The 23,262-nt window shown below is 37.1% G+C and overlaps 1 long non-coding RNA gene and 1 pseudogene across 2 annotated transcripts in view; both read right to left on the bottom strand.

Annotated features, from left to right (window-relative positions):
* LOC309622900 overlaps nt 1-23,262 on the bottom strand; it is a 282,712-nt gene that overhangs the window by 38,143 nt on the left and 221,307 nt on the right. The gene's annotated exons all lie outside the window — the stretch shown is intronic.
* Nucleotides 6,901-21,875, bottom strand: LOC309622880 (small ribosomal subunit protein uS3 pseudogene; annotated as a pseudogene). Its single transcript has one exon. The product of its transcript is annotated as a small ribosomal subunit protein uS3 pseudogene (transcript).

The following is a 23,262-nucleotide window of genomic DNA, read 5'->3' as shown; positions in this document are numbered from 1 at the left end:
ACTCCAACCAAAAGACATAGACTGGCTGAATGGATACAAAAACAACACCCATATTTATGCTGTCTACAAGAGAGCCACTTCAGACCAAGGGACACATACTGACTCAAAGTGAGGTAATGGAAAAAGATATTCCATGCACATGGAAATCAAAAGAAAGCTGGAGTAGCAATCCTCATCTCAGACAAAACAGACTTTAAAATAAAGACTATTACCAGAGACAAAGAAGGACACTACATAATGATGAAGGGTTCAATCCAAGAAGAACATATAACAATTGTAAATACTTACGCACCCAACCTCAATACATAAGGCAAATGCTAACAGCCATAAAAGGGGAAATCGACAGTAACACAATCATTGTAGGGGACTTTAACACTCCACTTTCACCAACTGACAGATCAACCAAAATGAAAATAAATAAGGAAACACAAGCTTTAAATGACACATTAAACAAGATGGCCTTAATTGATATTTACAGGACATTCCACCCAAAAACAACAGAATACACTTTCTTCTCAAGTGCTCATGGAACATTCTGCAGGATAGATCATATCTTGGGTCACAAACCAAGCCTTGGTAAATTTATGAAAATTGAAATCGTATCAAGTATCTTTTCTGACCACAACACTATGAGACTAGATATTACAGGAAAAAATATGTAAAAAATACAAACACATGCAGGCTAAACAATACAGTATGAAATAACCAATAGATCATTGAAGAAATCAAAGAAGAAATTTAAAAGAACCCAGAAACAAATGACAATTAAAACACGACCACCCAAAACCTTTGTGATGCAGCAAAAGCAGTTCTAAGAGGGGAGTTTATAGCAATACAATCCTACCTCAAGAAACAAGAAGTATCTCAAATAAACAACCTAGCCTTACACCTAAAACAATTAGAGAAAGAAGAACAAAAAACCCCAAAGTTACAAAAGGAAAGAAGTCATAAGGATCAGATCAGAAATAAATGAAAAAGAAATGAAGGAAACAATGACAAAGATCAATAAAACTAAAAGCTGGTTCTTTGAGAAGATAAACAAAATTGATAAACCATTAGCCAGACTCATGAAGAAAAAAAGGGAGAAGACTCTGAATCAGCTCTACCCACCACCAGAGCATCCCATCAAGCCTCTTAGATAGCCTCAACCACCAGAGGGCAGACAACAGAAGCAAGAAAAACTACAATCCTGCAGCCCGTGGACCAAAAACCACAGATACAGAAAGATAGAGAAGATGAAAAGGCAGAGGGCTATGTACCAGATGAAGGAACAAGAAAAAATCCCAGAAAAACAACTAAATGAAGTGGAGATAGGCAACCTTCCAGAAAAAGAATTTGGAATAATGATAGTGAAGATGATCCAGGACCTCGGAATAAGAATGGAGGCAAAGATTGAGAAGATGCAAGAAATGATTAACAAAGACCTAGAAGAATTAAAGAACAAAAAGAGATGACCAATACAATACCTGAAATGAAAACTACACTAGAAGGAATCAATAGCAGAATAACTGAGGCAGAAGAACGGATAAGTGACCTGGAAGACAGAATGGTGGAATTCACTGCTGCAGAACAGACTAAAGAAAAAAGAATGAAAAGAAATGAAGACAGCCTAAGAGACCTCTGGGACAACATTAAACGCAACAACATTCGCATTATAGGGGTCCCGGAAGGAGAAGAGAGAGAGAAAGGACCAGAGAAAATATTTGAAGAGATTATAGTCAAAAACTTCTCTAACATGGGAAAGGAAATAGCCACCCAAGTCCAGGAAGCGCAGAGAGTCCCATACAGAATAAACCCAAGGAGAAACACGCCGAGACACATAGTAATCAAAGTGGCAAAAATTAAAGACAAAAAAAAATTATTGAAAGCAGCAAGGGAAAAACAACAAATAACATACAAGGGAACTCCCATAAGGTTAACAGCTGATTTCTCAGCAGAAACTCTGCAAGCCAGAAGGGAGTGGCATGATATACTTAAAGTGATGAAACGGAAGAACCTACAACCAAGATTACTCTACCCGGCAAGGATCTCATTTAGATTTGATGGAGAAATCAAAAGCTTTACAGACAAGCAAAAGCTAAGAGAATTCAGCACCACCAAACCAGCTCTACAACAAATGCTAAAGGAACTTCTCTAAGTGGGAAACACAAGAGAAGAAAAGGACCTACAAAAACAAACCCAAAACAGTTAAGAAAATGGTCATAGGAACATACATATCGATAATTACCTTAAACGTGAATGTATTAAATGCCCCAAACAAAAGACATAGACTGGCTGAATGGATACAAAAACAAGACCCATATATATGCTGTCTACAAGAGACCCACTTCAGACCTAGGGACACATACAGACTGAAAGTGAGGGGATGGAAAAAGATATTCCATGCAAATGGAAATCAAAAGAAAGCTGGAGTAGCTATACTCATATCAGATAAAATAGACTTTAAAATAAAGAATGTTACAAGAGACAAGGAAGGACACTACATAATGATCCAGGGATCAATCCAAGAAGAAGATATAACAATTATAAATATATATGCACCCAACATAGGAGCACTTCAATACATAAGGCAACTGCTAACAGCTATAAAAGAGGAAATCGACAGTAACACAACAATAGTGGGGGACTTTAACACCTCACTTACACCAATGGACAGATCATTCAAAATGAAAATAAATAAGGAAACAGAAGCTTTAAATGACACAATAGACCAGATAGATTTAATTGATATATATAGGACATTCCATCCAAAAACAGCAGATTACACGTTCTTCTCAAGTGCGCACGGAACATTCTCCAGGATAGATCACATCTTGGGTCACAAATCAAGCCTCAGTAAATTTAAGAAAATTGAAATCATATCAAGCATCTTTTCTGACCACAATGCTATGAGATTAGAAATGAATTACAGGGAAAAAAACGTAAAAAAGACAAACACATGGAGGCTAAACAATACGTTACTAAATAACCAAGAGATCACTGAAGAAATCAAAGAGGAAATAAAAAAATACCTAGAGACAAATGACAATGAAAACACGACGACCCAAAACCTATGGGATGCAGCAAAAGCGGTTCTAAGAGGGACGTTTATAGCTATACAAGCCTACCTAAAGAAACAAGAAAAATCTCAAGTAAACAATCTAACCTTACACCTAAAGGAACTAGAGAAAGAAGAACAAACAAAACCCAAAGTTAGCAGAAGGATAGAAATCATAAAGATCAGAGCAGAAATGAATGAAATAGAAACAAAGAAAACAATAGCAAAGATCAATAAAACTAAAAGCTGGTTCTTTGAGAAGATAAACAAAATGGATAAGCCATTAGCCAGACTCATCAAGAAAAAGAGGGAGAGGACTCAAATCAATAAAATCAGAAATGAAAAAGGAGAAGTTACAACAGACACTGCAGAAATACAAAGCATCCTAAGAGACTACTACAAGCAACTTTATGCCAATAAAATGGACAACCTGGAAGAAATGGACAAATTCTTAGAAAGGTATAACCTTCCAAGACTGAACCAGGAAGAAACAGAAAATATGAACAGACCAATCACAAGTAATGAAATTGAAACTGTGATTAAAAATCTTCCAACAAACAAAAGTCCAGGACCAGATGGCTTCACAGGTGAATTCTATCAAACATTTAGAGAAGAGCTAACACCCATCCTTCTCAAACTCTTCCAAAAAATTGCAGAGGAAGGAACACTCCCAAACTCATTCTATGAGGCCACCATCACCCTGATACCAAAACCAGACAAAGACACTACAAAAAAAGAAAATTACAGACCAATATCACTGATGAATATAGATGCAAAAATCCTCAACAAAATACTAGCAAACAGAATCCAACAACACATTAAAAGGATCATACACCACGATCAAGTGGGATTTATCCCAGGGATGCAAGGATTCTTCAGTGTACGCAAATCAATCAATGTGATACACCATATTAACAAATTGAAGAATAAAAACCATATAATCATCTCAATAGATGCAGAAAAAGCTTTTGACAAAATTCAACAACCATTTCTGATAAAAACTCTCCAGAAAGTGGGCATAGAGGGAACCTACCTCAACATAATAAAGGCCATATATGACAAACCCACAGCAAACATCATTCTCGATGGTGAAAAACTGAAAGCATTTCCTCTAAGATCAGGAACGAGACAAGGATGTCCACTCTCACCACTATTATTCAACATAGTTCTGGAAGTCCTAGCCACGGCAATCAGAGAAGAAAAAGAAATAAAAGGAATACAAATTGGAAAAGAAGAAGTAAAACTGTCACTCTTTGCGAATGACATGATACTATACATAGAGAATCCTAAAACTGCCACCAGAAAACTGCTAGAGCTAATTAATGAATATGGTAAAGTTGCAGGATACAAAATTAATGCACAGAAATCTCTTGCATTCCTATACACTAATGATGAAAAATCTGAAAGAGAAGTTATGGAAACACTCCCATTTACCATTGCAACAAAAAGAATAAAATACCTAGGAATAAACCTACCTAGGGAGACAAAAGACCTGTATGCAGAAAACTATAAGACACTGATGAAAGAAATTAAAGATGATACCAACAGATGGAGAGATATACCATGTTCTTGGATTGGAAGAATCAACATTGTGAAAATGAGTATACTACCCAAAGCAATCTACAGATTCAATGCAATCCCTATCAAATTACCAATGGCATTTTTTACATAGCTAGAACAAATCATCTTAAAATTTGTATGGAGACACAAAAGACTCCGAATAGCCAAAGCAGTCTTGAGGCAAAAAAATGGAGCTGGAGGAATCAGACTCCCTGACTTCAGACTATACTACAAAGCTACAGTAATCAAGACAATATGGTACTGGCACAAAAACAGAAACATAGATCAATGGAACAAGATAGAAAGCCCAGAGATTAACCCACGCACCTATGGTCAACTAATCTATGACAAAGGAGGCAAAGATATACAATGGAGAAAAGACAGTCTCTTCAATAAGTGGTGCTGGGAAAAATGGACAGCTACATGTAAAAGAATGAAATTAGAATACTCCCTAACACCATACACAAAAATAAACTCAAAATGGATTAGAGACCTAAATATAAGACTGGACACTATAAAATTCTTAGAGGAAAACATAGGAAGAACACTCTTTGACATAAATCACAGCAAGATCTTTTTTGATCCACCTCCTAGAGTAATGGAAATAAAAACAAAAATAAACAAGTGGGACCTAATGAAACTTCAAAGCTTTTGCATAGCAAAGGAAACCATAAAGAAGACGAAAAGACAACCCTCAGAATGGGAGAAAATATTTGCAAATGAATCAACGGACAAAGGATTAATCTCCAAAATATATAAACAGCTCATGCAGCTCAATATCAAAGAAACAAACACCCCAATCCAAAAATGGGCAGAAGACCTAAATAGACATTTCTCCAAAGAAGACATGCAGACGGCCACGAAGCACATGAAAAGATGCTCAACATCACTAATTATTAGAGAAATGCAAATCAAAACTACAATGAGGTATCACCTCACTCCTGTTAGAATGGGCATCATCAGAAAATCTACAAACAACAAATGCTGGAGAGGGTGTGGAGAAAAGAGAAACCTCTTGCACTGTTGGTGGGAATGTAAATTGATACAGCCACTATGGAGAACAATATGGAGGTTCCTTAAAAAACTAAAAATAGAATTACCATATGACCCAGCAATCCCACTACTGGGCATATGCCCAGAGAAAACCATAATTCAAAAAGACACATGCACTCGAATATTCATTGCAGCACTATTTACAATAGCCAGGTCATGGAAGCAACCTAAATGCCCATCAACAGACGAATGGATAAAGAAGTTGGGGTACATATATACAATGGAATATTACTCAGCCATAAAAAGGAACGAAATTGAGTCATTTGTTGAGACGTGGATGGATCTAGAGACTGTCATACAGAGTGAAGTAAGTCAGAAAGAGAAAAACAAATATCATATATTAATGCATGTGTGTGGAACCTAGAAAAATGGTACAGATGAGCCAGTTTGCAGGGCAGAAGTTGAGACACAGATGTAGAGAATGGACATATGGACACCAAGGGGGGAAAACTGCGGTGAGGTGGGGATGGTGGTGTGCTGAATTGGGCGATTGGGATTGACATGTATACACTGATGTGTATAAAATTGATGCCTAATAAGAACCTGTAGTATAAAAAAACAAACAAAACAACTAATACTAAACTTGCATTGGGTTATTTGTATGGAAATATGTTAATATAAATGTTTCAGACATTACATGAAATTTCTAAAAATCCTATATTTGTATTTGTATGGAAATATGTATGGAAATATGTTAATATAAATGTTTCAGACATTACATGAAATTTCTAAAAATCTTGTATTTGTATGGAAATATGTATGGAAATATGTTAATATAAATGTTTCAGACATTACATGAAATTTCTAAAAATCTTATATGTTCTGGTATAATGTTATAAGTAATAATCCTAGTTATTACTTTAAAATGTATATCTCAGAAATAACTAATTTTCTTGTCAACTGCATTAATATGAACTTTCATCAAATCTTTAACCGTGGTCATTTGTAAGTCTTTTGTCATTTACAGACAGTTCTGGGTGTACTCTGATGATTTTGCAAATATGTTCCTATAAAAGGGTTTCATCTTCAAGAAATTCATGGAAAAGACTCTGACAAGTACAGGTTTCTGGTAACTGACTGTACTGCTGAACTGAATGAATAAGCATTTTCAGAACTCTAATGAAAAACTGATGAACTCATAAAAGTGCTAACAAAAGATCAAGATGAAAAAAAAATTAATTACGTGGGACTGAGTGAACTGATGAGGATGAGTATAATTTTTGTGACTTTCTGTCTGAATTTAAAAAAAAAAAAATCCCACAAGGACTCAGAGGCAAAGAATATACAAATCAATTTTCACTGCAAAGTAAAGGAGCTGTTACAGTGGAGGATTACTGGACTGAATGTCAATATTATGACATAGTATGAGTGTGTTTCATGTTTGGTAATTGCAATCATTGTTGCTTTTGTTGTGGTCATCCATGTACAATGCTTGGTGTCAGTCTATTTATCTCTTGTAAAAATAAAATACAGTGTGTGTGTGTGAAAAAGAAAAATTCTAGACAAAGTCTAGCAAATCAAAAAAAAAAAAAAGTAATTAATGAGGAGCTAGACCTACAACAGCAGACATTTTCAAAGAGAAATGATTTCTCCAGATCTGTGGGGACTCTGTCCCAAGGTGGTGCTGCTTTTATGGAAAATATGTTGACTCATGAACTGTTGAACCATCTTTCCATGATGTGAATATAGCTCTCTAATAAAAACCTTTTCATACCTTTTTCTTCAAAAAAAAAAAAAAAAGAGAGAAGACTCAAATCAATAGAATTGGAGATGAAAAAGGAGAAGTAACAGCTGACACTGCAGAAATACAAAGGATCATGAGAGATTACTACAAGCAACTATATGCCAATAAAATGGACAACCTGGAAGAAATGGACAAATTCTTACAAAAGCACAACCTTCTGAGACTAAACCAGGAAGAAATAAAAAATAAAAACAGACCAATCACAAGCACTGAAACTGAAACTGTGATTAAAATTCTTCCAACAAATAAAAGCCCAGCACCAGATGGCTTCACAGTTGAATTCTATCAAACACTGAAAGAAGAGTTAACCCTGTCTTTCTCAAACACTTCTAAAATACAGCAGAGGAGGGAACACTCCCAAACTCATTCTAAGAGGCCACCATCACCCTGATACCAAAACCAGACAAAGATGTCACAAAAAAAGAAAACTACAGGCCAATAACACTGATGAACATAGATGCAAAACTCCTCAACAAAATACTAGCAAACAGAATGCAGCAGCACATTAAAAGGATCATACACCATGATCAAGTGGGATTTATCCCAGGAATGCAAGGATTCTTCAATATATGCAAATCAATCAATGTGATACACCATATTAACAAATTGAAGGCGAAAACCCATATGATCATCTCAATAGATGCAGTAAAAGCTTTAGACAGAAATCAACACCCATTTTTGATAAAAAAAAAAAACCTCCAGAAAGTAGGCATAGAGGGAACTTGCCTCAACATAATAAAGGCCATATACGACAACACACACAGCCAACACCGTTCTCAATGATGAAACACAGAAAACATTTCCACTAAGATCAGGAACAAGACAAGGTTGCCCACTGTCACCATTATTATTCAACATAGTTTTGGAAGTTTTAGCCACAGCAATCAGAGAAGCAAAAGAAATAAAAGGAATCCAAATCGGAAAAGAAGTAGTAAAGCTCTCACTGTTTGCAGATGACATGATACTACACATAGAGAACCCTAAAGATGCTACCAGAAAGCTACTAGAGCTAATCCATGAATTTTGTAAACTAACAGGATACAAAATTAATGCACAGAAATCTCTTGCATTCCTATACACTAATGATGAAAAATCTGAAAGCAAAATTAAGGAAACACTCCCATTTAGCATTGCAACAAAAAGAATAAAATACCTAGGAATACCTAGGAATAAACCAACCTAAGGAGACAAAAGACCTGTATGCAGAAAACTATCAGACACTGATGAAAGATATTAAAAATGATACAAACAGATGGAGAGATATACCATGTTCTTGGATTGGAAGAATCAACATTGTGAAAATGAGTCTACTACCCAAAGCAATCTACAGATTCAATGCAATCCCTATCAAACTACCACTGGCATTTTTCACAGAACTAGAACAAAAAAGTTCACAATTTCTATGGAAACACAAAGACCCCGAATAGCCAAAGCAATCTTGAGAAAGAAAGACGGAGCTGGAGGAATCAGGCTCCCTGACTTCAGAGTATATTACAAAGCTACAGTAATCAAGACAGTATGGTACTGGCACAAAAAGAGAAATATAGATCAATGGAACAGGATAGAAAGCCCAGAGATAAACCCACACACATATGGTCACCTTATCTTTGATAAAGGAGGCAAGAATATACAATGGAGAGAAGACAGCCTCTTCAATAAGTGGTGCTGGGAAAACTGGACAGCTACATGTAAAAGAATGAAATTAGAACACTCCCTAACACCATACACAAAAATAAACTCAAAATGAATTAAAGACCTAAATGTAAGGCCAGACACTATAAAACTCTTAGAGGAAAACTTAGGCAGAACACTCTGTAACATAAATCACATAAATCACAGCAAGGTCCTTTTTGACCCACCTCCTAGAGATGGAAATAAAACGAAAACTAAACAATTGGGACCTAATGAAACTTAAAAGCTTTTGCACAGCAAAGGAAACCATAAACAAGACAAAAAGACAACCCTCAGAATGGGAGAAAATATTTGCAAATGAAGCAACTGACAAAGGATTAATCTCCAAACTTTACAGGCAGCTCATGCAGCTCAATATCAGAAAAACAAACAACCCAATCCAAAAATGGGCAGAAGACCTAAATAGACATTTCTCCAAAGAAGATATACAGATTGCCAACAAACACATGAAAGGATGCTCAACGTCACTAATCATGAGAGAAATGCAAATCAAAACTACAATGAGGTATCACCTCACACTGGTCAGAATGGCCGTCATCAAAAAATCTACAAAAAGTAAATGCTGAAGAGGGTGTGGAGAAAAGGGAACCCTCTTGTATTGTTGGTGGGAATGTAAATTGATACAGCCACTATGGAGAACAGTATGGAGGTTCCTTAAAAAACTAAAGTAGAACTACCATATGACCCAGCAATCCCACTCCTGGGCATATACCCTGAGAAAACCATAATTCAAAAAGAGTCATGTACCACACTGTTCATTGCAGCTCTATTTACAATAGCCAGGACATGGAAGCAACCTAAGTGTCCATCCACAGATGAATGGATAAAGAAGATGTGGCACATATATACAATGGAATATTAGTCAGCCATAAAAAGAAACGAAATTGAGTTATTTGTAGTGAGGTGGATGGACCTAGAGTCTGTCATACAGAGTGTAGTAAGTCAGAAAGAGAAAAACAAATACAGTATGCTAACACATATATATGGGATCTAAAAAAAAAAAAAAAAGTTCTGAAGAACCTAGGGGCAGGATAGGAATAAAGACACAGAGGTAGAGAATGGACTTGAGGACATGGGGAGGGGGAAGGGTAAGCTGGGACGAAGTGAGAGAGTGGCATGGACATATATACACTACCAAATGTAACACAGATAGCTAGTGGGAAGCAGCTGCATAGCACAGGGAGATCAGCTTGGTGCTTTGCGTCCACCTAAAGAGATGGGATAGGGAGGGTGGGAGGGACATGCAAGAGGGAGGAGATATGGGGATATATGTATATGTATGGCTGATTCACTTTGTTATAAAGCAGAAACTAACGCACCATTGTAGAGCAATTATACTCCAATAAAGATGTTACAAAAAAAAAACCTTAGAATTATCTAGCCTTTTCCACCAAGAATAGATATTCACACTGATTTATGTCATTTCCCTTCCCACAGTCATGTCTCCCATTTATAATTGCTAAATATGCCAGGTTCACAACGTTTCCCCATTTGGGTGCCCTATTTGAATTTGTGTATAAATACTCACTCCTCCAAATGTTCTATTTGAATACACAAAATATCCGTTTCAGCACAGAGTGCATAAATTCAGGGCTGGAGGCGTGTGGCATACTGCAGAATGGCATTAATTCAGGAGTCAGCTTGTAGAGGTGTGGTTAGGGCTTATCTGTATGCTTGCCATGGAACATTGGGGACCTCAGTTTTAACTCTCTGAGCCTGTTTCCTGATCGCCAAATTGGAGAAAACTAGACTTCTCATATTCCTCTCATGGATAACTGGAAGAACCATATGAAATCATGGATAATACTTTTTAAAGCTGTTCATTGACCTTCACTTTGAGAATAAAGGAAAGAACTATAATCAAAGCCAGATGCTTAAAGAAATTACAAGGAAACTTGGAGACAAGTGAAATGGACTATAGTTCCAATATTTCCATCAACTTGCTCAAATTTCTTCTCTAGGATGCAGGAACTCTATCAGTAAAATGAGAGACTGAATGGTGTTTTATGTGTCCTTCAATTTTGTTTCTGAGTGATTGAATCTCTGCAGCATTATTAAGAGTACTGTCATTGTAGCTTGAACTTAAGTACCGTCAGATGAGTACCTGAATTAAGCCTTTGGCTGCCTTCAGAGCCAGGATTCAGTCTCTGTAGTGTGGAACATGGGATTACAATCTAGAGCAGTAAAATTTGGTATAGATAATAACTAAAAGCAATGTGGGACCGTAACTTGGGTCCTAGAACAACAAAAATATAGTTAGTGAAAAAAAATTGGTAAAATATGAATAAAGTCCATAATTGGTTATTAATAATGTTCCAATGGTAATTTTTTGGTTTGATAGGTATATTATTAGGTAAAATGTTAACATTAAAAGAAGCTGGATGAAGTGTACATGGAAACTTTCTGTACTATCTTTGCAATTCTTCTGTAAGTCTAAATTTAGTTCAAAAGAAAAAGAAAAAATGCTATATTTCATAGGAATCACCTCAGGTGCATGTTGAAAATGAAAATTTCTCCAATTTCAGAGACATGAAAATTATAGTCCTGGAGTAGGTCCCAGGAATCTGCATTCTAACTGGCACACAAGGAGATTCTGATGCAGATTTCTCAGGGATCATACTTGGAGAAACTCTGATCTGAAAGAAACACTGGTCCAGAGTAAAATAAGTGATGATTAGAGATTAGTAAATGGAGAATACAACCTGCGGCTATAAAAAGACTCTTGTGTGAGATCTTGATTTTTTTTCTCTTTTTAAACAGATTTTACTAAAGATCTTTAGAGAGCAACCTGCAGACTACAGATCCAACTGCCAAGGAGACCCTGTTATGCCGTGCGTACTGTCTGGGGCATAGCTGGCAGCTCTGGCTTCCCACCGTTCTGTTCTGAGACAGAGGTGGTGGGCAGTATCTCATCTCTGGGTTCCATAATGCTCACATGGTCAGGCAGGGGTTTCTTAAGGCCAATCTTACCACTTGGGTCCCAGGGCAACATGATCTTCACTTTGATGCCCAGTGCACACTGTCTGAGTGTCACATGGCATATACTGGTATCGACATAGTAGTTAACAGGTCCCCATTGTGGATCATCAGGCCATCCACAACCTTCATGGATTTAGCCGTCTATTCACAGAAATTCCCAGACAGTGTGACATCACAGGCTTTGGCCCCACTCTCCATGATGAACCAAGCACACCATAGCAGGCCCTCCACACAGCAAGTCCTCCTAGGTGTTTATAATGCAGAGATTTTGCCTGGACAGTGGCACACAGACCTCCTGTGGCCGCCATTTTTGGATACCTCCACCAACTGATGTATTGATATAAATTTAGGCAAGTTGTTAAACTTCTGGGCCTCAGATTCCTCATTTATAAAGGAAGAAGTTGTATCTATGGAATTCTAATGTTTGTCCCTGCATAGTACCTAAAAGGAAAAGTCCAGAATGGTAAATAGTTGTCTCTAAAACCTTCTGTTGGCAGCCACAGATCTCTCCTGGCACCTCTGAAGAATCCTTCTTCTTACAGCACTGAACAGGGCAAAGGCTTTTGCAGCACTGTTCCCATGTATGCAAGTGTCTGGCCCTGCAGTGAGTTAAACACAGTTACAAAGGAGATACAACCGTGTTGAAAAAACACAGTCACCGTGACAAGGTCAGCAGCGGGGGACATTAGGTTTTGAATTTGCTTTATTGAATCGAGAAGCAGACGCTGTAGTTCCGACAGCATGCCCTTTTGCTTTGTGAAATAGAAATCCTCATTTCCATCTGTGAAGACTCTGGGGAAAGTAAATGAGGTCTCTGGCCCCAGGCCTTTCATTAGAGAACAGTTTTGTACCAGATGAGGCCACAGACTCAGAACTACCATGTCTCTACAGAGACCCTGCCCAGGAGATGGAGAAAGATGGATTTAAGTCAGCTCAGAGCAACTGAATTTAGAAGTGGTGCTGACTAGAGTCTTGGGATTGCCCCTCGCTTCTTGCTGGACTGCCATCTCTGCTATGTATGTGTGCACACACACATTAGCATCAGTATAAACTTCCCGTATCAGAGGGGAATAAGGTGTATATCCAAGCAAAAATTCCTATTGGGCAGGGAATATGCCAACCTCACCTCATTCCAGTTATGTTGACCTGACTCAACAGTTTAGGTAGATGAATGTTTTTAATGGTATCTATGAATCAACTCTAAGCTTTGTTTTCCCATTAAGAAAGGATATCAGAAGAACATATGACACTAACATTTTCTGAGTGCAAAAAATGTTACTTGTTATTATAGAATATGGTAGTACAGCATACTTAACTTCAATTACCCTTGGTTTCCTCATTTCTGAAAAAAGCTAATAACACCTACAAAATTTTATTTGAATCTTGACAATAATTCTATGGGTTTTTATTTATGTTAAATTATCTACATATATATGGAAAAGGAAAGTGAGCTTAAACATCCAAGTTTCTCAGTTTAGACATTAAGCGTAGTTAAGTGCAAGAGCTGACATTTGAATCCAGATCCAACGACTCGAAAGCCCACACATCTATTAGGATGACTCCAGGCAAAAAGCTGCTAACTCCAGTCTTTTCATGAAAGCCAAAATGAATTTATGTCTCTAAAGCATAAAAAGAAGAGAAAATTGGGTATGGAGGATGGTATCTCTCTTTCATATCTGGTTTGTCAGTGTGATAGTTTGTGAGTAAGTATGGTTTCCTAAGAAAGAAATGTATTTGCTAAGTAGAAACAGTTTCCAGGACATCTGGAAAGAAGAGCTATCCCAAGGTGAAGTATAATGAACTGAAAGGATTTCTATTTATTCCACATATGCTGGTCTTCTGGATTAAGAATTAGAGATGACAAAGTGGGAAGAATTAAGCAGAGTGAATAAACTGCAGGACAGTGGTATAGCTGAATCAGGAGTCTTGGTTTTCCTTTAGGTTTGTTCTGTTTTATTTTGTGTTTATGTCAGGGAAAGAGGATGTTATTTGTTTTGCCAGGACCAGTGCTTATTATTGTGCAAGTTTTGTGTCTCCTAACTCTAGGGGGCACATTCCTAATCCCTATATATATGTTGAGGTATTACAGTAATTTTCTGGCAGGTGACAATAAAATAACTTGAGAAAGTCTACATTGAAAATATTTCCTCAAGTTACTTTATTGTCATCTGCCCTCAAATTACTATATTACCATACTATTATTTGTGATGATACATTTTTAAATGTAGACACTTTTTGATTTCAAGCTATATTACAAAGCTATAGTAATCAAAACAATATGGTCCAGGCATAAAAACACACACATAGATCATTGGATCAGAATAGAGAGCCCAGACATAAATCCATGCATACACGGTCAATTAACTTTTGACAATGGTGCCAAGAACACACAGTAGGAAAGGGATAGTTTCTTCAATAAATGCTGTTGAGAAAACAGGCAAAGAAATAAAACTGGACACTTTATACCACCTACAAAATTTAACTCAAAATGGATCAAAGACTCAAATGTAAGACCTGAAACCATAAAACTTCTAGAAGAAAACAGAATAAAAGGTTCCTTGGCAATGATTTCTTGGATAAGACACCAGTAGCATAGGGAACAATTAAAATAAACAAAAGAGACTATATCAAACTAAAAAGCTTCAGCACAGCAAAGTAAACAATAAATCAAAAAGGCAACCTACAGAATGGGAGAAGATACTCGCAAACCATATATCTAAAAGGGTTTAATATCCAAAATATATAAAGAACTCATAAAACTCAATAGCAAAAACAAACAATTGAAAAATGGGCAAAGGACCCAAATAGACATTTTCCCAAAGACATTCAAATGGCCAATAGGTATATGAAAAGGCGCTCAACATCACTAATCAGCAGGGAAATGCACCTCAAAAGCATAAGTTATCACCTCACACCTGTTAAGATGACTACCAAATAGACAAGACATACCAAATATTGGTGAAGATGTGGAGAAAAGGAGACCTTATACACTGCTGGTAGTAATGTAAATTGGTACAGCCATTATAGAAAACAGTATGGCTGTTCCTCAAAAAATTAAAAATAGAACTACCATATCATCCATAAATCTTGCTCCTGGGTATATATATGAAGGAAGTGAAATCAGTATCTTAAAGAGATATCTGCACATCCATGTTCATTGCAGCATTATTCATAATAGCTTAGATATAAAAAAACAACCTATATGTCCTCCAAAAGATGAATAAAGAAGATATGAGATGTATATATACAGACAGTACCCAACTTACGATGGTTCAACTTAGATTTTGCAACTTTACAATGTGTGTGAAAGCAATATGTATGCACTGGAAAAAGTAGTTCAGACTTTGCATTTGAACTTTTCCTGGGCTAGTGCTGTAGGATACTCTCTTGTGATACTGGGCAGTGGCAGCAGTCAGCGACAGGATCACAAGGGTAAACACCCAATATATTTACAACAATGCAGTAACCTCACAATGATTCTGTTTTCCACTTTCAGTACAGTATTCAATGAACTACATGTGATATGCAACACTTTATTATAGAATAGGCTTTGTATTACATGACTTTGCCCCACTGTAGACTAGTGTAAGTGTTCTGAGCACGGTTAGGTTAGGCTAGGCTAAGCTGCGATGTTTGATAGGTTAGTTGTATCAAACGCATTTCAACTTATGACACTTTCAATTGATGATGGGTTTATCAGAATGTAAACCAATCTTAAGTGGAGGAAGACCTGTATATATGTGCATATAATATATAATTCTATATATACGGTATATATAATATCCTATAGCTTATCTTACATCTTATGTTATCTTATATTTTATCTATCTTATATATGTTATATATTTTATATCTCATATATGTAATGGAGTATTATTCAGCCACAAAAAAAGTAAATTCTGTCATTTGCAACATGGATGGATCTAGCACACATTATGCTAAGTGAAATAAACCAAACAGAGAAAGACAAATATCGTATGACATCACTTACATGTGGAATCTTAAAAAAAAAAAGAAAAGAAAAAAAGCCAATTTCGTAGAAACAGAGAATACAATGGTTGCCAGGGACTGTGGAAGAGGAAGAAATGTGGTGATGTAGGTCAAAGGGTAGAAACTTTCAGTTATAAGAATAAATTCTGAGGATCTAATGTACAGCATAGTGAGTACAGTTAATAATATGGTATTTTATACTTGAAAGTCGCTGAGAGTAGATTTGAAGCATTCTTAACACACACACACACACACACACACACATAAAGAGTTAACTATATGAGGTGACGGATGTATTAATTATCTTGATCTTGGTAATCATTCCACAATGTACATGTATATCAAATCATCACATTGTATACTTTAAATATATACAAGTATATTTGTAAATTATTCTTCACTAAAGTGGGAAAAATATTCACCATCAGATGATATCAGGGTTATGCTTTGCCTTAGAATCACAAAGGAAGGAAAAGAATCATCTGAAGCTTGTCTTAAGTCACAGCATAACATCCAGTGTCTTTGTAGGCAAGATACCAAAACAGGAAAAAATCCAGTGATCAACAGGGAAATGATGAAGTGCTCAGCAATTGTGGCACACGCCGTTCTTGTTTCCCCACCCCCATCTTCCATCTCACTTGAGTTCCACACACACTTAGAAAGTGTGTTTATATAAAATGAAAACCTGAACACATTGATGCTTTGCCTAAGACCCTTCACTGGATACCTACTGACTTTTCCAAACTCATCTCTCGCTTGAGCACCACACCAGCTTAGAAACACTCACTCCTGGCCTTTTCTTTTAAGCTTCAGAAAATCCTAATCTATGGGTAATTCTTTACACATACCTCCGTACCTCTGCTCATGTTATTTCCTCCTGATAAAATATACTTCAACCCCACCTTTTTCTCTCTGATAATTCTTCACCTAACTTTACTTTTACTTTGGAACTTATCTCAGACATCACCTTTTCCAGGAAGATTTCTGCAAGCATCATTTTTGGCAGACTAGATTAGAGGACTCATATCCTGTACTCCCATAGTACCCAGGCAAACTAGAACCCAAGTTCAGTGTGCTTTAGTAAATAAAGTTTTACTGAAAGACAGCCATGCCCATTCATATACATTTTGTCTATACATATTGTCCATGTGTTTCTGCACTACAACAGCAGAGTTGAGTGGTTGTGACACAGACCATAAGGCCTGAAAAGCCTAAAATAGTTACTATGTGATGCTTTGCAGAAAAAGTCTGTCAGCCTCTATCATGGAGGAAAGTAACTATTTCACTCACTTTTGCATCCCATCACATTATCAAGAGCTTTTCATAGTGTAGGAGTTTGATAGTTGTTAAATAAATGTTGTCAAGTTAATAGTTAGCTCTGAAATTGCTCAGGCTATTCCATTAATTATTGATCTACCAATAAAAACTGAGTCAAATGACTTGAGTCAAATCATGAGGTTGAAACCTTTAATGTAACTCTAATGACAGAAGGGCTAAAATGTAGTCATTTTAGCAGTTTCTCCTTAGGAAATCAATTTTGAACATTATTTTTAATGACATTAAGCACCTTCTAACAATTAGTTATGTAGGTTTGTTCTCTCTTTCTCTCCCTCCCTCCCTCCCTCTCTATTAGAACAGGATTTTACTTAGGTGCAGGTCTTTTACTTGATTTTATGGTAAAGAGATGAATGTATAATAGCTATTTTATTTTATTCATAACTGTATTCAAAACATCTGGATTTCCCCTATACTGTCTTAATTGGAATGATCCAGAGGGAAAGTAAATTGATTTTATGTAATCACTGATTCAACAAATAGTTTCTGTGTAACAATGGGTGATGTACACATCATTCTCCTAAGCACTGCAGGTCATACAACTCTGGGTAAGATACTGTATCCTACTATCATAAAGACTCTCAACCAGTGATGAAACTGATTCATACATAAAAGGCCATGATGTTTAAAAAATATACCTCAGCAAAAATGTGCCTCAGCAAACGAAAGATCATATGGCTGATGGGAGGCTCTCGTTCTGAGTAAGAAAGTAATCATACACTATCTTTCCCATTAAATGTGGCTAGAAAATCTGGGCAAAATGCATGCAGCAGCTATTTTTTTAACAACTTCATTGAGGTATCATTGATATACAAAAACGCTGCACATATTTAAGTCCATAATTAAATGAGTTTGAATATAAGCACATACCCATGAAACCATCTCCATAATCAAATTAATAGACATATCCATTACATCATAAAGTTTGTATCTCACCTCATTTTTTTGGAGCACTTCACATGAGATCTACCCTTTTAACAAATTTTAAGTGGGCAACACAGTATTGTTAAATATAGGTGCTCTGTTGTACAGCAGGTCTCAAGAACTTATTCATCTTGCATAACTGAAACTTTATACCAATTGAACATCTCTCCCTTTCCCCTGCTCCCCAACCCTTGATGAGCACTGCTCTATTCTCTGTTTCATGCAGCAGTTACTGAAGACTCTAACAAGTAAATAGTAGACGACGACCAGGATTTCAAGTACCACCCAAATGAAAGTAAAACTGCCACATTCATTTTCCTCCTCCATTATCCCCATACCTAAAATCAACACAGCTCAAAACTAGGAAGTGGGAACTAATTGGACAAAGAGAGATCTGAGAGAAAACTACTAGGAACGACTTAAGGAGTGGGAAAGTAGAGTAGAAAGCTACTGGGTTTTTCTCCTTTTTTTCCATTCTCTGTTCTCTTGTGTCCTGGCCCCCAAACAATCTCTTTGCAGCAGGGCAATAACAGGAGCCACAGGATCCAAAACTCTGAGGGAAGGCAATCTTCTCTGGTTAAAGGAGCTGCAGTAGTTACATTGGGTGACATTTTTCCCCCTCTATTCTCCCACTGCCTGGCCCTGGACTTGGACGCTTTTGTGTGAAATACATGGCAGAGTAGGATAACTAGAGTTTCAGCTGCCTGGCCAGGTGACTGAGAAGGAAACCCTTGGAAAACAGGAAATATGGGGGAGATTACAGATAGGAAAAAGCTCAGAAAGAGACCTCTTATGGTTGTTTATGAACTCCTGGGCTCAGCAGAGGCTGAACATGTATGTATCTGACCCTAAACAGCATATAAAGACTTTGAGAACTAAATTATGGTGGGATAGACCACTGTTCAAATCCCCCAGTAGGTGGTACACATGAGGGACAGATTCAAGTAACATTGCAGAGGCTTTGACTACATAGCTGATGCTGAGACTACTGTCCATATAAAGCTGCTCAGGACTTGTGGCCTAAACCCAAGTAGACTGAATATATGCTAAAACAAAAATGTTGAAATTCTCTGTAGGACTTAAATAAGTAGACTCATAAAATAAAATTCAAAAAGTCTAGGATACAATCTAAAATTACATGGCATTTAAAGAATCAGGAAAACCTCACTTCCCATGGAAAAAGAAAATTAAGAGACACCTATCCCAGATGATACGGAAATTGAAATTGTTGGACAAATTTTAAAATAACTCCAAGCAATTGTGAACACTCTTGAAATGACTGGAAAGTTCAAAAGTCTCAGAAAAAGAAGATGTAAAGAAGAACTAAATGGAAATGTTAACTAGAACTGAAAAAGAGAATAACTAAGGTATCATTAAACTCACTAAATGGGCAGATAGCAGAATGGATATGACAGAAGAAACAGTTTGAAAATGTAAAGATAGCTCAATAGAAATTATCCAATGTGAAAAATAGAGAAAAATGACTGGAAAAAAGTTAAGAGAGCCTCAGTTACTTGTGGAACAATTCCAAAAAGCCTAATATTCATGGCAACAAAGGACCAGGATAAGATGAGAAAAGGTACAGCATAGTAAAAATATTTGAAGAAATAATGACTGAAAAATGCCTGAATTTGAGGAAAAACATACACCTACAAATTCAATAATCTCAGAAAACCCAGAAAAGGATAAACATGAAGAAATCCATGCCAGGACAAATCACAATCAAACTACTGGAAACTAAACACAAAGAAAAATATGGAAAGCAACCTGAGTAAAATTATGTATTACTTATAGATGAACAAAAATTCAAATGGCTGCACGGTTCTCATTAGAAACCACGGAGTCAAGAAGAAAGCAGAACAGTATATTTCAAGTGCTAAAAGAAAACAACTGCAAAACCTGGATTCTATCTTCAGAAAAAAATATCCTCCATGAACAAAAATAAATACATTCTCAGATGAAAGAAAATTAAGAAAAACTGTTGCTCTAAAATAATTGCTAAAGGAAGATCTTCAGACAGAAGGGGAATTATACAAGAAGGAAACTTGGAATATCAGGAATGAACAGAGAGCAACAGAAGTGGAAAATTAAGATAAATATATCATATTACTCTTCTATTGGCTGTTTATGTGTCCTCAGCCACTTTATTTTTTATGAAAGTATAGTTGATGTACAATGTTATTAGTTTCAGGTATACAACATAGTTATTTGACAATCAAATACATTATGAAATGATCACCACATTAAGTCTAGTAGCCATCTGTCAGCATACACAAAAGTATCATTGACTATATTCCTTATGCTATGACTAAATTACACCCCTGTGACTTATTTATTTTATAACTCAAAGTTTGTACCTCTTAATTCTCTTCACCTATTTTGCCAACCCTACTTCACTCCTCTGGCAACCACTAGTTTGCTCTGTGAATCTATGAGTCTGTTTCTGTTCTGTTTTGTTTCCTTTGTTTTGTTTTTCAGATTCCATTATAATAGAGATCATAAAATATTTGTCTTTCTCTGTCTTATTTATTTCATTTAGCATAATACCCTCTAGTGTCAGCAATTCTACTTCCAGGTATTTCCCAAAAGAAAACAAAACCATTAGTTCAGAAAGATATATTCAACCTTATGTTCACTGCAGCATTATTTACAGCAGTCAAGATATGGAAGCAGAACAAGCCTCTTAGATAGTCTCATCCACCAGAGAGCAGAAAGCATAAGCAAGAAGAACTACAATCCTGCAGCTTGTGGAACAAAAACCACATTCACAGAAAGACAGACAAGATGAAAAGGCAGAGGGCTATGTACCAGATGAAGGAACAAGATAAAACCCCAGAAAAAACAATTAAATGAAGTGGAGATAGGCAACCTTCCAGAAAAAGAATTCAGAATAATGAAAGTGAAGATTATCGAGGACCTCGGAATAAGAATGTAGGCAAAGATCGAGAAGATGCAAGAAATGTTTAACAAAGATCTGGAAGAATTAAAGAATGAACAGACAGAGATGAACAACACAATAACTGAAATGAAAACTACACTAGAAAGAATCAATAGCAGAATAACTGAGGCAGAAGAATGGATAAGTGACCTGAAAGACAGAATGGTGGAATCCACTGCTGCAGAACAGAATAATGAAAAAAGAATGAAAAGAAATGAAGACAGCCTAAGAGACCTCTGGGACAAGATTAAACGCAACAACATTTGCATTACTGGGGTCCTAGAAGGAGAAGAGAGTGAGAAAGGACCCGAGAAAATATTTGAAGAGATTATAGTCAAAAACTTCCCCAACATGGAAAAGGAAATAGCCACCCAAGTCCAGGAAGCACAGAGAGTCCCATACAGTATAAACCCAAGGAGAAACACACCGAGACACATAGTAATCAAGTTGGCAAAAATTAAAGACAAAGAAATATTATTGAAAGCAGCAAGGGAAAAACGACAAATACGATACAAGGGAACTCCCATAAGGTAAACAGCTGATTTCTCAGTGGAAACTCTACAAGCCAGAAGAGAGTGGCAGGACACATTTAAAGTGATGAAAGGGAAGAAGCTACAACCAAGTTTACGGTACATGGCAAGGATCTCATTCAGATTTAATAGAGAAAACAAAAGCTTTACAGGTAAGCAAAAGCAAAGAGAATTCAGCACCACCAAACCAGCTCTACAACAAATGCTAAAGGAACTTCTCTAAGTGGGAAACAGAAGAGAAGAAAAGGACCTACAAAAACAAAACCAAAACAATTAAGAAAATGGTCATAGGAACATACATATTGATAATTACCTTAAACGTGAATGGATTAAATGCTTCAACTAAAAGACACAGGCTTGCTGAATGGATACAAAAGCAAGACCCATATATATGTTGTCTATAAGAGACCCACTTCATACCTAGGAACACATTCAGACTGAAAGTGAGGGGATAGAAAAAGATATCCCATGCAAATGGAAATCAAAACAAAGCTGGAGTAGCAATACTCATATCAGATAAAATAGACTTTAAAATAAAGAATGTTACAAGAGACAAGGAAGGACACTACATAATGATCAAGGGATCAATCCAAGAAGAAGATATAATAATTATAAATATATATGCAAGAGGATTAACCAAGATGGTGGAGTAGAGGACATGCTCTCACTCCCTCTTGTGAGAGCACCAAAATCACAATTGGCTGCTGGACAATCATCAACAAGAAGACACTGGACTTCACCAAGGAGGATACCCCACGTCCAAGGACAGAAGAGAAGCCACAGTGAGACGGTAGGAGGGGTGCAATCAGAGTAAAATCAAATCCCATAACTGCTGGGTGGGTGACTCACAGACTGGCGAACACTTATACCACAGAAGTCCACCCACTGGAGTGAAGGTTCTGAGCACCACGTCAGGCTGCCCAACCTGGGGGTCTGGCAATGGGAGGAGGAATTCATAGAGAATCAGACTTTGAAGTCTAGTGGGAATTGATTGCAGGACTTCGACAGGACTGGGGGAAACAGAGACCCCATTCTTGGAGGGTGCACACAGAATAGGGTGTGCATTGGGACCCAGGGGAAGGAGCAGTGACCCTGGGGGAGACTGATCCAGACCTACCTGCTAGTGTTGGAGGGTCTCCTGCAGAGGCGGGGGCTGGGTCTGTTTCACCATGGGGACAAGGACACTGGCAGCGGAGGTTCTGGGAAGTACTCCTTGGCGTGAGCCCTCCCAGAGTCTGCCATTAGCCCCGCCAATAGCCCCACCAAAGAGCCCAGGTAGGCTCCAGTGTTGGGTTGCCTCAGGCAAAACAACCAACAGGGAGGGAACCCAGCCCCACCCATCAACAGTCAATTGGATTAAAGTTTTACAGAGCTCTGACCGCCACAGCAACAGTCAGCTCTACCCACCACCAGAGCCTCCCATCAAGCCTCTTAGATAGCCTCGACCACCAGAGGGCAGACAGCAGAAGCAAGAAAAACT

This window comes from Balaenoptera borealis, assembly GCF_965194805.1.
Source record: "Balaenoptera borealis genome assembly, chromosome: 2".
NCBI classification, from domain to species: Eukaryota; Metazoa; Chordata; class Mammalia; order Artiodactyla; family Balaenopteridae; genus Balaenoptera; species Balaenoptera borealis.
This window is presented reverse-complemented; position numbering and strand designations above follow the sequence as displayed.